Below are 14,183 nucleotides of genomic sequence, written 5' to 3'. Positions count from 1 at the left end.
TCCCCCTATAGAGGCCTCCATCCTTTTCTATGCAGACTTATGTTGGGTCGCCAATTCCTTTAGTCATTCCTCCAATTTCTCCTAAGAATCCTTCATAGCCCCCAAAAGCATTAATAATCTCATATTTTTTCCTCATTAGTAGGAACCATAAAATGAATCTCTAAGAACTATTTTTCCAGTAACTCCCAATTATGCAATTTATCCCCCACATCTTTACCCAACTCACATAGTGTGTCATATTGTCTACCAGTTGTCCAGTCCTCTACTTTCCTTTTTTCCTCCACCAAAGATTCTAATTTGTTAATTTTCCTTTAGAAATATTTAGTTGAAATAGAAGCCACCTAATGACCTCCTTAAGCATATTATAACACATAGCAAGCTCATCTAATTGTAAGGACAGAACCTATAAACCAACAACACTATCCTACAATTTGGGTAGAAGAGAAGAAGAAATTGAACTTTAGGAATGTTAGGGTCCCCAAGGTAGCTCAAGTTGATTTTAAGGTAGGGGAGAAACAAAGAAAAATTGAAGGAATTAGGAGCACAGAAATGGGTAGAGTGATACGGAGTCAAAGAAGATTTTGTCACCTAAGAAGACCCTCTAGTACAATCATCAAATACATCAATAGTTTCATCATCCAACTCACATTGTTCCTCTTTCTTATGTTTTTCTCTATGGTCAATAAGAATTCTAGTACTTAAAAGAGGGGAGTCTCTTAGGGTATTTTGGGTGTTCAGTGATGGGGCTATGAAATATTATACTCTTATGGGTTTTATGGTTATTTGAAGGGTTTTTTCATTTTTAAGTTCAAAGATTTTTTATTATATACTCTATATAAACCTATAATTACTATGCTCTGTTATGATTTTGAAGACATCATATAGTTTAATAAACATAATGCTATAGTTAGAACTTATATGTGGAAAATGGGATCATGTTTGTATAATTTAGATAGAATACTTTTTTCCTTCTAACTTTTATGGGGTGGGTTGTTGTAGCCATATGTCATGAGAAATGATTAGTCTATCTATGCATTTAATGCTTTCTATTATAAGTTATTGAGATGGATATAAATTTTGATATTTGACATGTGTACTAATCTCTTGCAAGAAAAGTCAAAGAGGATTAGAAGGAGCATGGTTAAGGGGAAGTAATGTAAGGTTAATGCGGTTGTCCTGTGCCAACGATTCAGGTGGAGATCAAGTTAATGCAATTGTCAACCACTCATGCACAAATCCAAAGTTATGGCATGCTATATTTGGTGAAAATTTGTTCAATTAAAAAGAATGTGTTCTATGTTGATGTATTTTATTAATGATGTTGTTGAATCCTCATTTGTGAGGGATCCTAGGTTTACTGAAATTGGTTTTCCTTAGATATTATAAATAAGTTGTTTATTTAATCCTTGGAGTTAGTTTAGAAGTGATTGCAATTCATAACAACATCCAATACATATAGTCTATTACTTTCAGTTTGTACTGTGGATGGTTCAATATCAATAAAAATGGCATTGTTACCTTTTAGCACTCTATCTTGAGTTCATAATCATTCTCTCATCCAAGGGGGCCTACTTGGTGAGTGAATCTAGTTAGTAGGACTAGTATTTTTGTTTCCTTTTAGAACAAATGGAACTTTGTTGATTTTGTAGCCATTGGTAATAGAACTATTGGTTATTCTTGCAACAAAGGAAAATAGTGTAGAATCCTATTTATAATTCAATTCCTACTCTCTAGATTAGTCTAATTAATTATGTCCTTAACTTCAGTATTTTCATTTCTATTAAGTCTAGAACTTTCATTCTCATAGATTAGTAATGGCAACTAGGAGAGTTTAGCACACATACTTTCCAAATACCATTTCAAGTCTACATCCTTGGTTGATAAATTAAATGATTTCAATGGAGTATTTAGATGCTACTTAGGAATACAATCTATGAGTGTAAATCTCTAGTTTCCAGACCAATCATTTGACCAATCGTAGGATCAGAGTTTTGTTTTTATTTTCTTTGTATGAATAGAAGAAGAGACTATCTTGGGAGATTCCTTCCTCAGAATGACCCCTTGGAAATAGAAGAAATTGTATACCCTAAGCAAGAAGATCCCCAAGTTGAGAACCAAGATGAAGACCAACCTATTGAAGAACCACCGTTTAAAAATCCATTTGTTGATGCCTAAGAAGACTTTCCTTCACCACCATCATCTGAAGCATCATTGCACTTGAGTGACCTTATTGTTGAACCTGAATATCAGGACGATCATCTCTCTTGTAATCTACCAACTAGGACAAGTAGTACCACCACCACCACCAAGGATGGCTTAGCCAACCCTTCCCTTTCCTATACCTAACCTCCATGATAATAATAACTTGAAGAACATTCCTTCTTCAACATTGTCAAAATTCTATGGTCTTATTACTGAACACCATGTTGGTGTTATAAAACAAACCACAGGTTGTATAAACCTTGTACCAGGATGGGGAGAAAAGATTAATTCCTAAGGATTAGTTGATTCCTATATTCAGTAGAAATTTTCTCAAATCTAGACCAACTTCAATAAAGCACACATGGGCTTTCTACTCTTTAGGCTTCGGAAGACCAAGGCGGGTGTAGCTAGGGATTAAGATGGGTTTCTTCTATGATTCTCCTTTTCAAATATTTTCTCACAAATATTCTTCTTCTCAGATTTATCCCTTATAGTAGATAAATGGTCAATAATCTTCTTGATATTGTAATCAACTCATGTGTTACAATAGCTAACTATAAACTCCAATGAAGCTATTATAACAAGGGAATGACCAATAATTTAGTTCTTCATTTCAGAAATAGAAATTTGATTTTGATTTAAATTTGTGTTGTGAAACCATATGACTATACCAGCTCACATCTAAATTGATGACCAATGCCTTATCCATTGATATACAGAGTCAAAACCAATAACCCTAGACCTATTTAATTTACTTGCAATTAAATGTATTAGATATTAACCTTGAATTTCATTCTTATGATATCCCTCCCATATACCTAGAAACCCTATCAATTCATAAAATTGTTTACTTAACTAGGTATGTGCAGGATCATGGTGTGCCAAAAAGTGGCAATCTAAAAAATTTGTAGTTCTAAAATATCTCAAACCATTTCAAAATCTATTCCAACTTTTTTCCCACCCACCCCAATGCTAAATGAAAAGAATTAATATCTTTATAAGGTCTACTATATCTTTTGATACCAAACCTATATGGTCAACTTGAAAAAAATCCTAAAAATGTGCTTTTGGTATCTTTTTATGTATTTTTACTTCAAACATGTAGCCGACGACTTTTTTTTCACCAAAATTTGATGAAATGAAAAGGATTTTTGAAGAATGTTATTATCTTTCCATAAATGTAAGGTTTCTCAAATTTTGAGTTTAGTAAGTAATTATTACTTATTTTCTAATGGAGTTACGTATAAAGTGCTAACTGACACACTACTTGAAAAATAACTATAACTTTCAAATGGTACAAGATTTTTTAAATCCAAAAGATGCATCACATTCTATGTTTCTTCTACTATAAGGAAAAAAAATGAAAATTTGAATTTTGTAGAGTTTTGAATTAGTTAAGGTGGTCAGACATGAGGATTTTTTTATTCCAAAAATACTAAAGTCAAAAATTAACTATTAATCATTTATTTAGAATAAAAATACCCAAAATTATGTGTCACATCCAGGCATGAGTCTACTACTGATATCTATAATATTATTAAAATATATTATTATTTGATTTTGATTAAGGTAGTCAGACATACGTCTACTTCTTATTTTTGTTCTAAAATTTTTATAATATTGCATTAAAATTCAAAATTTTGACCAATCAATTTTCATTTTTTTGAGATAAGTCCTAGTAGTTTAGAAACTAGATTCAATTTTTCATAGATTCTTTTCTCTCAACTTTTTGATATAAGGTTAATAACAAGTAGAAAATTGCATGTCAAGTTGACATAACCTTAATTTTCTAATTTTTTATTTTCACTTAAGAGCATAGTTTGGTTGACCATGATCCTGCACATACCCAACTCCTTTAATTAAAAGAAGTCAATGAAAAGGCATACAACTCATAATTAAAAGCATAGATCTATGTCATCGTTTGTGATACAAAAACCTGTTTTGGTCAAATCTCATTTCTCTATCAAAACTCAATTTTTTTTAAAAACTAAAAATACCCTTTTATAGATCTCAGATTCAATATCATCATTATATAAATTTTTGAGTGTTTTGATTAGTTATAATATGTTATAATCTTAAAATATTATAAGTCGATATTTCAACATTTCAGAAGATGCTCTCTCAAAAAATGAAAAAAATAGTAAATCATATCAAAAAAAATAAAAAAATTATATTTATCACTAGAGGAGAGAATCATCTTCACGAATATGTAATTTTTTTTCAAGAAGGTATAGATTTGATAGGGAAGTTTTGACGGGAGGAAAAAATTGTTGGATTCTGACAAGGTCGAACTTGAGTACTTATAACAAAGAAAATATACATCAAAAATAATTATTTCTTCTTTTGTTCACTAGCTATACATGTCATCTATAAAATATTTTCAAATCAAAACAAAAAAATATGATTTGCACATACTTGTTTGACGGGAACTATGTATCCTATATTTTTTACAGTAAAAAAAGGGACTTCAAAATAAAATAAAATGAATAAATTCTTAGTCAAAAAAATTATAAAAATTATCAGCATAAAATTCATACAATTCTACACATTTCATCAGTTTACATCATCTTCATATTTTAAACACAAATACCATTTTTTTTGTCATTAATGTTGAACTGTCACATTCTGATATCATGTTTCTTTATAAAAGGTGACACAGGTTTGTGCTTTTACCCTCATCTAAGTTGCATTAAATTGAAAGAACTTTTCTCATTTCAACCTCAGAATAAAAAATACATGAAAAAATGGAGACAAAACTCAGAGACACGGATATGCAAAAATTCTCCTTTGTATTAATTTTCCTTGAAAACCATACATTATTGGTATGAGACTCAAAATATAACTCAAGACATGGAAAAACATGTCACTCAAGATTCATTGTATTCTCAGATTTACAAAAATGGATACATCATACATTTGACACAAAACTTGGACCGACTGTAATAGACAAAACATTAAAATTCTACAAAATTCAGACCATCACTCCACATCTTGGAAATCCTTTTATAGAAGGATTGCAACAAGCTTCAAATGGGAGGATAGATTTCAAAAACTGATTTGAAAAGTAAATAAAAAGATATTTTTTGTATTGTTACATTACAAATATTCTCTATATTCAGACAAAATTAGGAAAATAGTTCTATAACTGGCAGGTGGCACTTTTCGTAGATGTCTTCAACATAATTATGTTTGTATTCAAACTACATGTCACTTTCCTTGCCTTTGTCTTAATTTTGTCTCTTCTTCCATCTCATTGTAGTTCTTTAATTACTCCCTACTGGCAAAGCCTTGATTTCTCTAACCACTTCCCATACATATATTTCCCTTTTGGTGGGCCATTCAATGCCTCTGACTTCATCTAAGTCTCTTACTACTTTGTTCCACCTAGCATGTGTAATGGCCTTTGATTCTATTAAAAATTTGTTTAAGTCTATTTCAACTTTAAATAATGAATCAATTAAATTGTTAAAGGGAACATTACTGTCATCCTCAAAAAATGATGTTGTTCCTGCTTGTGTTAGTATTGTGCTGAAAGAATCTGACCATTCTTGCTAATTTTCTAGTTTGCTACCAACATCTAAAATTGGTAGGATAAAGGGCTCAATCCATTGTGACAAGATTTTCATCTTACTGTGTATGATCTACAACTTTCTAGTAAAGAAGCCTATTAATTCTTTTACTATTTCTAGGCCTTCTTTAACTATGATGATCTTATCAGGCAGATCTAGTTTCTTTGCCATCAACATGATTAGTCTCTCTAAGAACTATACATATGGCCCCCATATATTGAAAGTGGGTGATATCCATGCAAGTGCTTCATTTCAAACATGCTCAGCATCTTGTAAATAAACATAAAGGGCACAAGCATATTGAGATATTTTTTTCAGAGTTTCTAATGTGTGGCCTATCATGCCTCACATGACATTTACCTTTACTTCATCACCTTGTTGTGTAGATTGAGCATCAATGCTCATCATTCATGACTCAGTATCCTCTTTCTCTAGCTCTATAGTTTGAGTGGATGCTTCTTGTATAATCCTTCCTAGTTGTTTAGTGTTGGCCTATGCCCTATTTTTCTCTGTGTTATTTAGTTGCTCCCTCAAAGATGCAAGTTTAGCTTCCAATCCCTAAGATTTGGCCTCCAGTTCTTCTACCTTATGCTTATGGACATAGTTTTCTATGATTTCTTCTTCATAAAGCTTTCTAATTTCTATGTAGTCATGGAATGTTTGGGCAAGTTTTGTTTCTATCTCCTCCACTTTAGCCTTGTTCATGAATGAGAAGGTTTTCATAGCCTTGGAGATTTTTTTACTAGATCTTCCCTATAGAATCCAAACTATCATGTTTCCTTGGGCAATGTTTTGTTCATCCATTAGTTTTGGCTTTTTTTTCAGGAGCCATGCTCCATACTGCCAAGGACTTGGAATTAACATTTAAGCATGATCCCCTTTGGAGTCTGCCAACACCAAATGCCTCGTAAGATATTGCATTTTCTTGTCTCCTTATCTGGTCAAGCATGAAAGCTTGTTCTAGATCTAAACTAGGCACTAGAAGCATACCACTTCTTTTCACTAAGTGTCTAGCCTCTACAGGAGACATTACTTCACTCTCTAGGTCATAGGCATGAAGTTTGTTAACCAATTCTTGGATCTTCTCATTAGACTCTCCTAGCTTTAACTTTAGGACTAGTTTGATTTGCTTCACCTTATATAGGAAGCTCTTGAATTTAGTAGACTTTATGAACTCATCATCCTCTATGAACTATTGAGCTTGAATGATCCTATCATCCAACCTTGTTGCTAATAGCTCTAGATTAGTCAGAGAATTCTCTACTACATTCACCCTGTATTGAATGTAATTTTTCCTTAAATCAACAAAATATTGATCTCTTCTAGGCATGAGTTGAAGTGTCCTCTATTTTACCTTTTTAGGTATTTGAATCACTTTTTGCCTCTTATTACCCTTGGTAACCCATGATGCTTCAGCAGACTCTTCTTCTTCAACCTCCAAGGTCACATCAAGCTTTGGGCTATCAGGGTTTACCCTTTCCTCCTCTCCAATTGGCCTTGTAGGCATTTGTGACATGATCTTTGTGTAGTCCTCCACCATTTTCTTTATTCTACATGGATAAGGGATATCTGAGTAGAAACTCTTGAAGTTTGGATCTTCCCTTTTCATCTCATTCTCCACTCTCAATAGATCATCAAATTTAGCTATCTTATCTACAACTTCCCCCTCAGCTACAATATTTGTAATCAAGTCTTCTTGGGGTGACTCCCTTGCACTTGGAAATACATAACCCCTGATTTCCTTTAGTGTATTCTTTATGTATCCTTTTGGGTCATACATCCTATAAGGAGTTTTTGACAAATTATATTGGTGGAGGAAAGAGTGAATTTGATCCAGGGATTCTTTTCCAATTGAAAAGTCTCCTATTCTTAAAAATCTACACAAAAATGTGCCTTTATGTATTCTAGGCCCTAGGTATTCCTTATTTACCATCAACAACTGCCACATGAATTCAATGATGGCCAGTCTAAGAGGGATGTATTTTGGCAATATGTGGGGTGGTTGAGGGCATCCATAGACTATCACAAAGGAAAATTTTGGGAATAAGAATATGCCTCCCCAATTGTGGTCTAGCCTTTTATTGTTAGGGAGGAGGGCTGGTCTCAATAAACTTTTCAAAATTTTAGTAGCCCTAAAGAAACTAGGGTCTCGAATCCTCATAATAATAGAGCTAAAATTATTGAAAAATGAAATCGAATGATCAATGAAATCTAGGCTAATATACCCCACATTCTTATATAGAATCAAGTGCATGAGTGATGAATAATGGTGGAATCTAAAATTCCCTTTTTCTTGACTCTGTGCTAGCTCAATATTATCTTTTGATTTTTTCTAGAATATAATCTACATAATCATATTCTCCACCATGATATCAATCCTATACATCTCTAGCCACAATGTATATCGACTCATATACCATATCAAACCCATCTCTCCCTACCACTTTATGGACACCATACACAGTCTTCACAAAGTAATTCTTGAATTTTTCCAAGGGCATAATTTTATCTACCTTCTTTGGATAATCCCTAACCTTCTTGAGATGCATAGGGATGTCTTGCATCATGGTTTTCCCAATTTGGGCCTGTTGGAATTTACAAGTGGGAAGATTTACTTCTAAGAGGGGGGGTGAATCAAAAGTAAACAATATTTGACCTATAAAACTTTTTTAGCTGAAATCATTCACAAGCATCTAATTCATCTAATAAACATGAAAGTAAAGACATTCATGAAAATAGATAACACAAGATTTTGGTAACCCAGAAACTCTCCAAAAATGAGAAGGTAAAACTGGGGTGGGGATGACACCCACAAAGTATCACTGCAGCATATATGTAACTATTTAAGGTTACAAAGTTTGACCACTTCCAATGGTCTGCCCTATGAAAGGCCTATCCTATTAAAGACTTTACACCCTATTAAAAGTGACCTGGTTAAAGGATTTACAAACACTCACTTGGAATGTTACCATAGTAAAGGATTTAGCACCTTGTTTAAAGGCTTACAACATGGCTATTAGACCAACCTATCATCATAATATTTTCATTCCTAATACAATGACTAGAAAATCTTGACTTGATGACTTGCAATCTTCAATTGTTGATTCTAGATCCTCATTTTTCTCTGTCTGTTTTGATCCTTCCTTGATATGATATGTCTCTCCTTAAAATTTTGATACTCTATTCTTGATCAACTAAATTTTGCAATGTTGTTCTGCTCTTTCTATGTCTTTAGACCCCTTTGCACTTCGCTAGCATTCTTCCATAAACTCTTACTCATGTGCACACACAATGGGGTTCCATTCTCCTTTTAAAGACTTCAAAGACTTCGGGTTAGGTATGAATCTATGATCAATATTCATTTTTTATTTTCTCTCACAATTCTTTCACTTTTCCTATTGATTGCATGCCTTCTCCATTTTTCTTATTGGTTGCATGTTGATTACATAGGTAAATGCACAAGATTTGATCTTATCTTTGAGATCCTTCAAGATTCATCCCGAGTCAGCTCAAAAATGGTTTACATCTGAGTTTGTGAAGACAGAAACTCATATGTTCATTCTATATTGCTCAACACTTACTAGTTGTTGATGCTTGGCACATATAGGAATTTTGTCTCACTCAGCTCCTATAGTAATTTCTTTTCACTCGGCATCTATACTTTTCTCGGCACCTACAATGACTCGACATCACTTATCACTTGACACTTGATACTTTCTCGGCACCTATTGAATTTTTGACTCGACACATACTGTAGCTCGACATCTGTATTATACTCGGCATCAACTTAAGAATTGGTTAAGTGTGTTGACACTTAATTGTCAAAACCAATCTGAGACCAACAGGGCCTTCTTATTCCTCTCAAATTTCTTTTGACATTCTTCTAAGTCTAGTGGTTTTCTTATTGCACCATCTAACCAAAAAATTCAATGAAAGAAGCACGATGCAATGTGCACTAAATGGTTCCATCATCCTATGAAATGATTTGTTCATTGGATTATATGACTTAATTAGGGCCTTTACCAAATCAATGTCTACAAATATCTCTAGGAAAATGAGCTTTTCCAAATTTTTCTTCTACATATTGCAGACATGAATCTTATCAAATTTGTTTTTGTAGAAATATCTAAATAATTCATACCCATCAACACCAGTTCAAGTAGCATCTCTGCAAAATGTATACGGGTCTCTAAAAACATGGGCATTTGCAAAGATGGTGTTCGAGGAGTCTAAAAACAACTTTATCCATTCATCTACATATGTAGTAGGTTTCTCCTACCAATTTTTTACTCCTTTGGAAGAAGAGGTCTTAGTAATTTCCATATATTTATCTTGAATCTCTTCAACTTATTTATCTAACATCTTGACTAATAATTAGGAATCTAGAAAACTCAGCAACTAGCACTAAGAACTATAAATCCTTTGCATTGAAAACTCTGCAACTATTGGAAATATTCTTTTTTCTCAAACAGTAATCTATTACTAGCCTAGAGAATGTCTTTATGCTATGTGTATCTTATCAACCATTTATATGCATTGAATTCATCCATGCAAGAGCCTTAAACTCAATTTTTTTTGTCACCTCACTCGAGCATGGACATAACTATCCAATTTTGCATTCTTTGTACTATACTCAAATTTCATTGGTTGAGGACTTATGTCTCTTTTCCAGCTCAGAAAAAGGCAAAATGTGCTTTCATTTCTTTATTTTAGGGCTTATGATCTTACGATTCACTTTGAATTTCATACCCTTCATATACTCTTAAGAAAGAAATTTAGTCTTTACGATCTTACAATTGATCACATTTTGTATCTTCGAAGCGCCCTCTTAAGCTTCTTATGATCTCATGACTAACAGCTTATCATAAGATCAAAACTCTTGAATTTCATGTCTTCTTTTAAAGTCATGAACCTATGCTTTAGCATTTTATAAACCCTTTCATAGCATCATTTTAATACACATAGGCTTCTTACAATCTTATGATCACATCTTTGCATAGCATTGGACCCAATCTTTTCTTATCTTACTAATGCAAGAGCATCTTGGGTTTCCTTTGTTATCCACTCATTTTTGCTCATTCCACATGTTGATGTCAAGTTATTGTAGCTTTAGTGGATGCAAAATTACTGTAACTCTTGTGGATGCCAAGTTACTGTAGCTCTAGTGGATGCCGAGTTACTGTAGCTCTAGTGGATGTCAAGTTACTTTAGCTCTACTAGATGTCGAGTTACTGTAGCTCTAGTGGATGTTGAGTTACTATATCTCTAATGGATGTCGAGTTACTATAACTCTAGTGGATGCTGAGTTACTGTAGCAATCTAGTGTTGACCAAGTGTTCCTTCATGTGCCAAGTTACCCAATGTATGCCAAGTGACTCTTCATATACCGACTTACCCAGTGTATGCTAAGTGACTCTTCATGTGCTGAGTTACCCAATGTATACCAAGTGACTCTTCATGTACCAAGTTACCTAGTGTATGCCAAGTGTCAACATTTGGACGTGATTTCTATGAGCTGACTTGCGAGATTTATTTTGATCATGACATTTATGTTAAGATATTTTCTTTGGATGCGTCCAAACCATTGTTGGGTTGGCCTTCCTCTTATGTAATTTTCTAGAATAATCTGTAAGCCATTTTGGCAAATATATATAGAGTGTTTAAGCTTAGAGTTAGGTAATTTTTTTGGAGAAGAAAAATTTTTTGAGAAGAGGAATTCTAGGGAGTAGAACTGAAAATGTGAATTTGCAGTTGGATCTTTGAATGTGAATGTATTTTTAATTGGCCATAACCCAGAAGGCCTTATAGCTAGGCATGTATGAAGATATTTTGATGAATAAATAAAAATATTTCTCTCTTCTTCCTCATCTAGTTTTTGTTCTTTGTGTTTTCTTCCATTGTGTTAACTCTTGCAGGGTGGTTTGGATAGTTGGGTGAGCCTTTGGCCCTAGTTATTCACACTTTTACCTACGTTAGTTGGTATCAGAGCTTGAGGTTCACCCTTTTGGAGATTGGATCATGTAGAAACCTAATTTGGATTTAGTTGGAGGGTGGAAGATCTATGGATTTTACCTATAACTTGTAGAGGGTTATGATCTTGTAAGAACCTTATTTGTAAAGATGGTTCATGGTAGAGGAAATAATGTTGATAACGCTATATTGGATTAGTTGAGACAAATTATAGCCAGATTAAATGTTGCAGAGACAGCCCAGAGGAGAGGAGCACATCTTGATGATGTAAGTGATGATGAAGTAGCAGCACCAAACCATAATCCAAAACCTAAAGAAGATCAAGATGAGGAAAGATTTTTGTGAGTGTTGTCTAAGGAAAATTCAAATCCTACTATAGAGTTTGTTCCTTATGATGGAAAATTGGATACCAATGTTGTGCTAGATTAGATCTCTAATATGGAGAAGTTCTTTGAGTATGAAAACACTCCTAATAATAGAAAGGTGAAGATTGCAGTCACTAGGTTGAAAGGTCATGCATCACTATGGTGGGAGCACTTGTAAACAGATAAACAAAGGAGAGGAAAGGAAAAGATCGGAACTTGGCCAAAGATGGTGAACAAGGTAAAGAAAATATTCTTCCCTGCTGATTACCAAATTAGCTTGTTGAGAAAGATGCAAAATTTGAAACAAAAGGACATGACTGTGAAAGAATATACCGAGGAGTTCTATAGATTGGACATCAGATCTAGACATGTGGATAATGATGTTGAGAAAATTGCAAGGTACATTAATGGATTGAGATATGGAATACAAGATGAAATAAGTTTGGTAAAGTTGGAAAGTGTAGAAGAAGCATATCAATATGCCTTGAAAGCTAAGGAGATATTGAGAAAGAAGCATGAACAAAGATAAAGAGGTAGAGGTGGTAGATTCTAGAGAGGCAGACATAGATCTTATGGTGAAGATGGTAGATCTGACAATTTTGTGAAGGATAAAAGAAAATCTGAATGGAAGAATGATGACAATGGCAAGATCGAATGGAAAAGTGGTAATTCTTACCGAGGAGGCACTAATTCTTATCGAGCAAGAGGTAATTCCTATTCTAGAGGTGGATTTCATGGTAATTATTTTAGATGTGGTAAAGAGGGACATAGATCTTTTGAATATAGATCCTCTAAAATTTGGCAAGGTAACAAAAATGCTATGATTCAAGGAGATGATGAGGGTTCACCAAGTGGACCTGAGGCTAGAGAAAATCTGATGGTGAGAAGAACCTTATGTAATAAGGAAAGTGATGAGGAACCTATTTTAAGGAGAAGTCTTTTCAAGACCAAATGTAAGATGGCTAGAAAATGCTGCAAAGTTATCATTGACAGTGGAAGTTCTACAAATTTTGCATTAGAAGAGCTAGTTACCAAGTTGTAGTTGCAGAGGCTAAAAAATCCCAAACCTTATCATGTTTCATGGATCAAAGATGAGCATAAGATATTGGTAAGTGAGCAATGCCTTGTGAAGTTCAAAATTGGACATTACTTTGATGAAGTTTTGTGTGATATTATGCCCATGGATTGTTGTCATATTTTGTTGGGTAGACCTTGGCAATATGATAGATATGTTGCACATGATGGAAGATTGAATCAATATACTCTTTGGGTGAATGGGAAGAAGCAAATATTGTTTCCTTTGATTGAAAGTTCAAATGAGGTTAGTTGCACTACAATAAAAGTTTACATGGTTGATGGAAAACAATTTGAAAAGGAAGTGAAGAAGAATCAAGTCTATTTTGCCATAGTTCCTAGAGGATTGAGTGTTGGTAGTAATGACCGAGTAGCAGAAGTTGGTAATGACTAAGTGATAGTAGATAGTGATAGCTGAGTACCAGTAGAAATTATAGAATTTTTGAATGAGTATAAAGACATTATTGTTGATGATATTCTTAATGGTTTACCTCCAGTTAGAAGTATAAATCATTGTATGGATTTGATTCCTGGAGCTAGTTTGCCAAAAAAAGCACCATATAGATTGACACCTATAGAGAATGAAGAACTTAACAGACAAGTGCATGAGTTGTTGCAGAAAGATTTGATCAGAGAAAGCTTGAGTCCATGTGTTTTACCTATTGTATTAGCACCAAAAAAGAATGGGGAATGGAGAATGTGTACTAATTCTAGAACTATTAATGAGATAACAATGAAAAATAGGTTTCCTACGCTGAGGATGGATGACATAATGGATTGCTTGAGTGGAGCAAAGTATTTTACCAAGATTGATTTGAAGAGTGGCTATCATCATATCAAAATCAAAGAAGGTGATGAATGGAAGACTACTTTCAAGACAAAAAGATGGTTTGTATGAATGGTTGGCTATGCCCTTTGGTTTGACTAATGCACCTAGTACTTTCATGAGGTTGATGAATGAAGTTTTGAAAAGATTCTTGGGTAAGTTTGTGATTTTTTATTT

This window comes from Cupressus sempervirens, chromosome 2 (assembly GCF_028749045.1).
Source record: "Cupressus sempervirens isolate cs-2001-9-10 chromosome 2, ASM2874904v1, whole genome shotgun sequence".
In the NCBI taxonomy this organism is placed as follows: Eukaryota; Viridiplantae; Streptophyta; class Pinopsida; order Cupressales; family Cupressaceae; genus Cupressus; species Cupressus sempervirens.
This window is presented reverse-complemented; position numbering follows the sequence as displayed.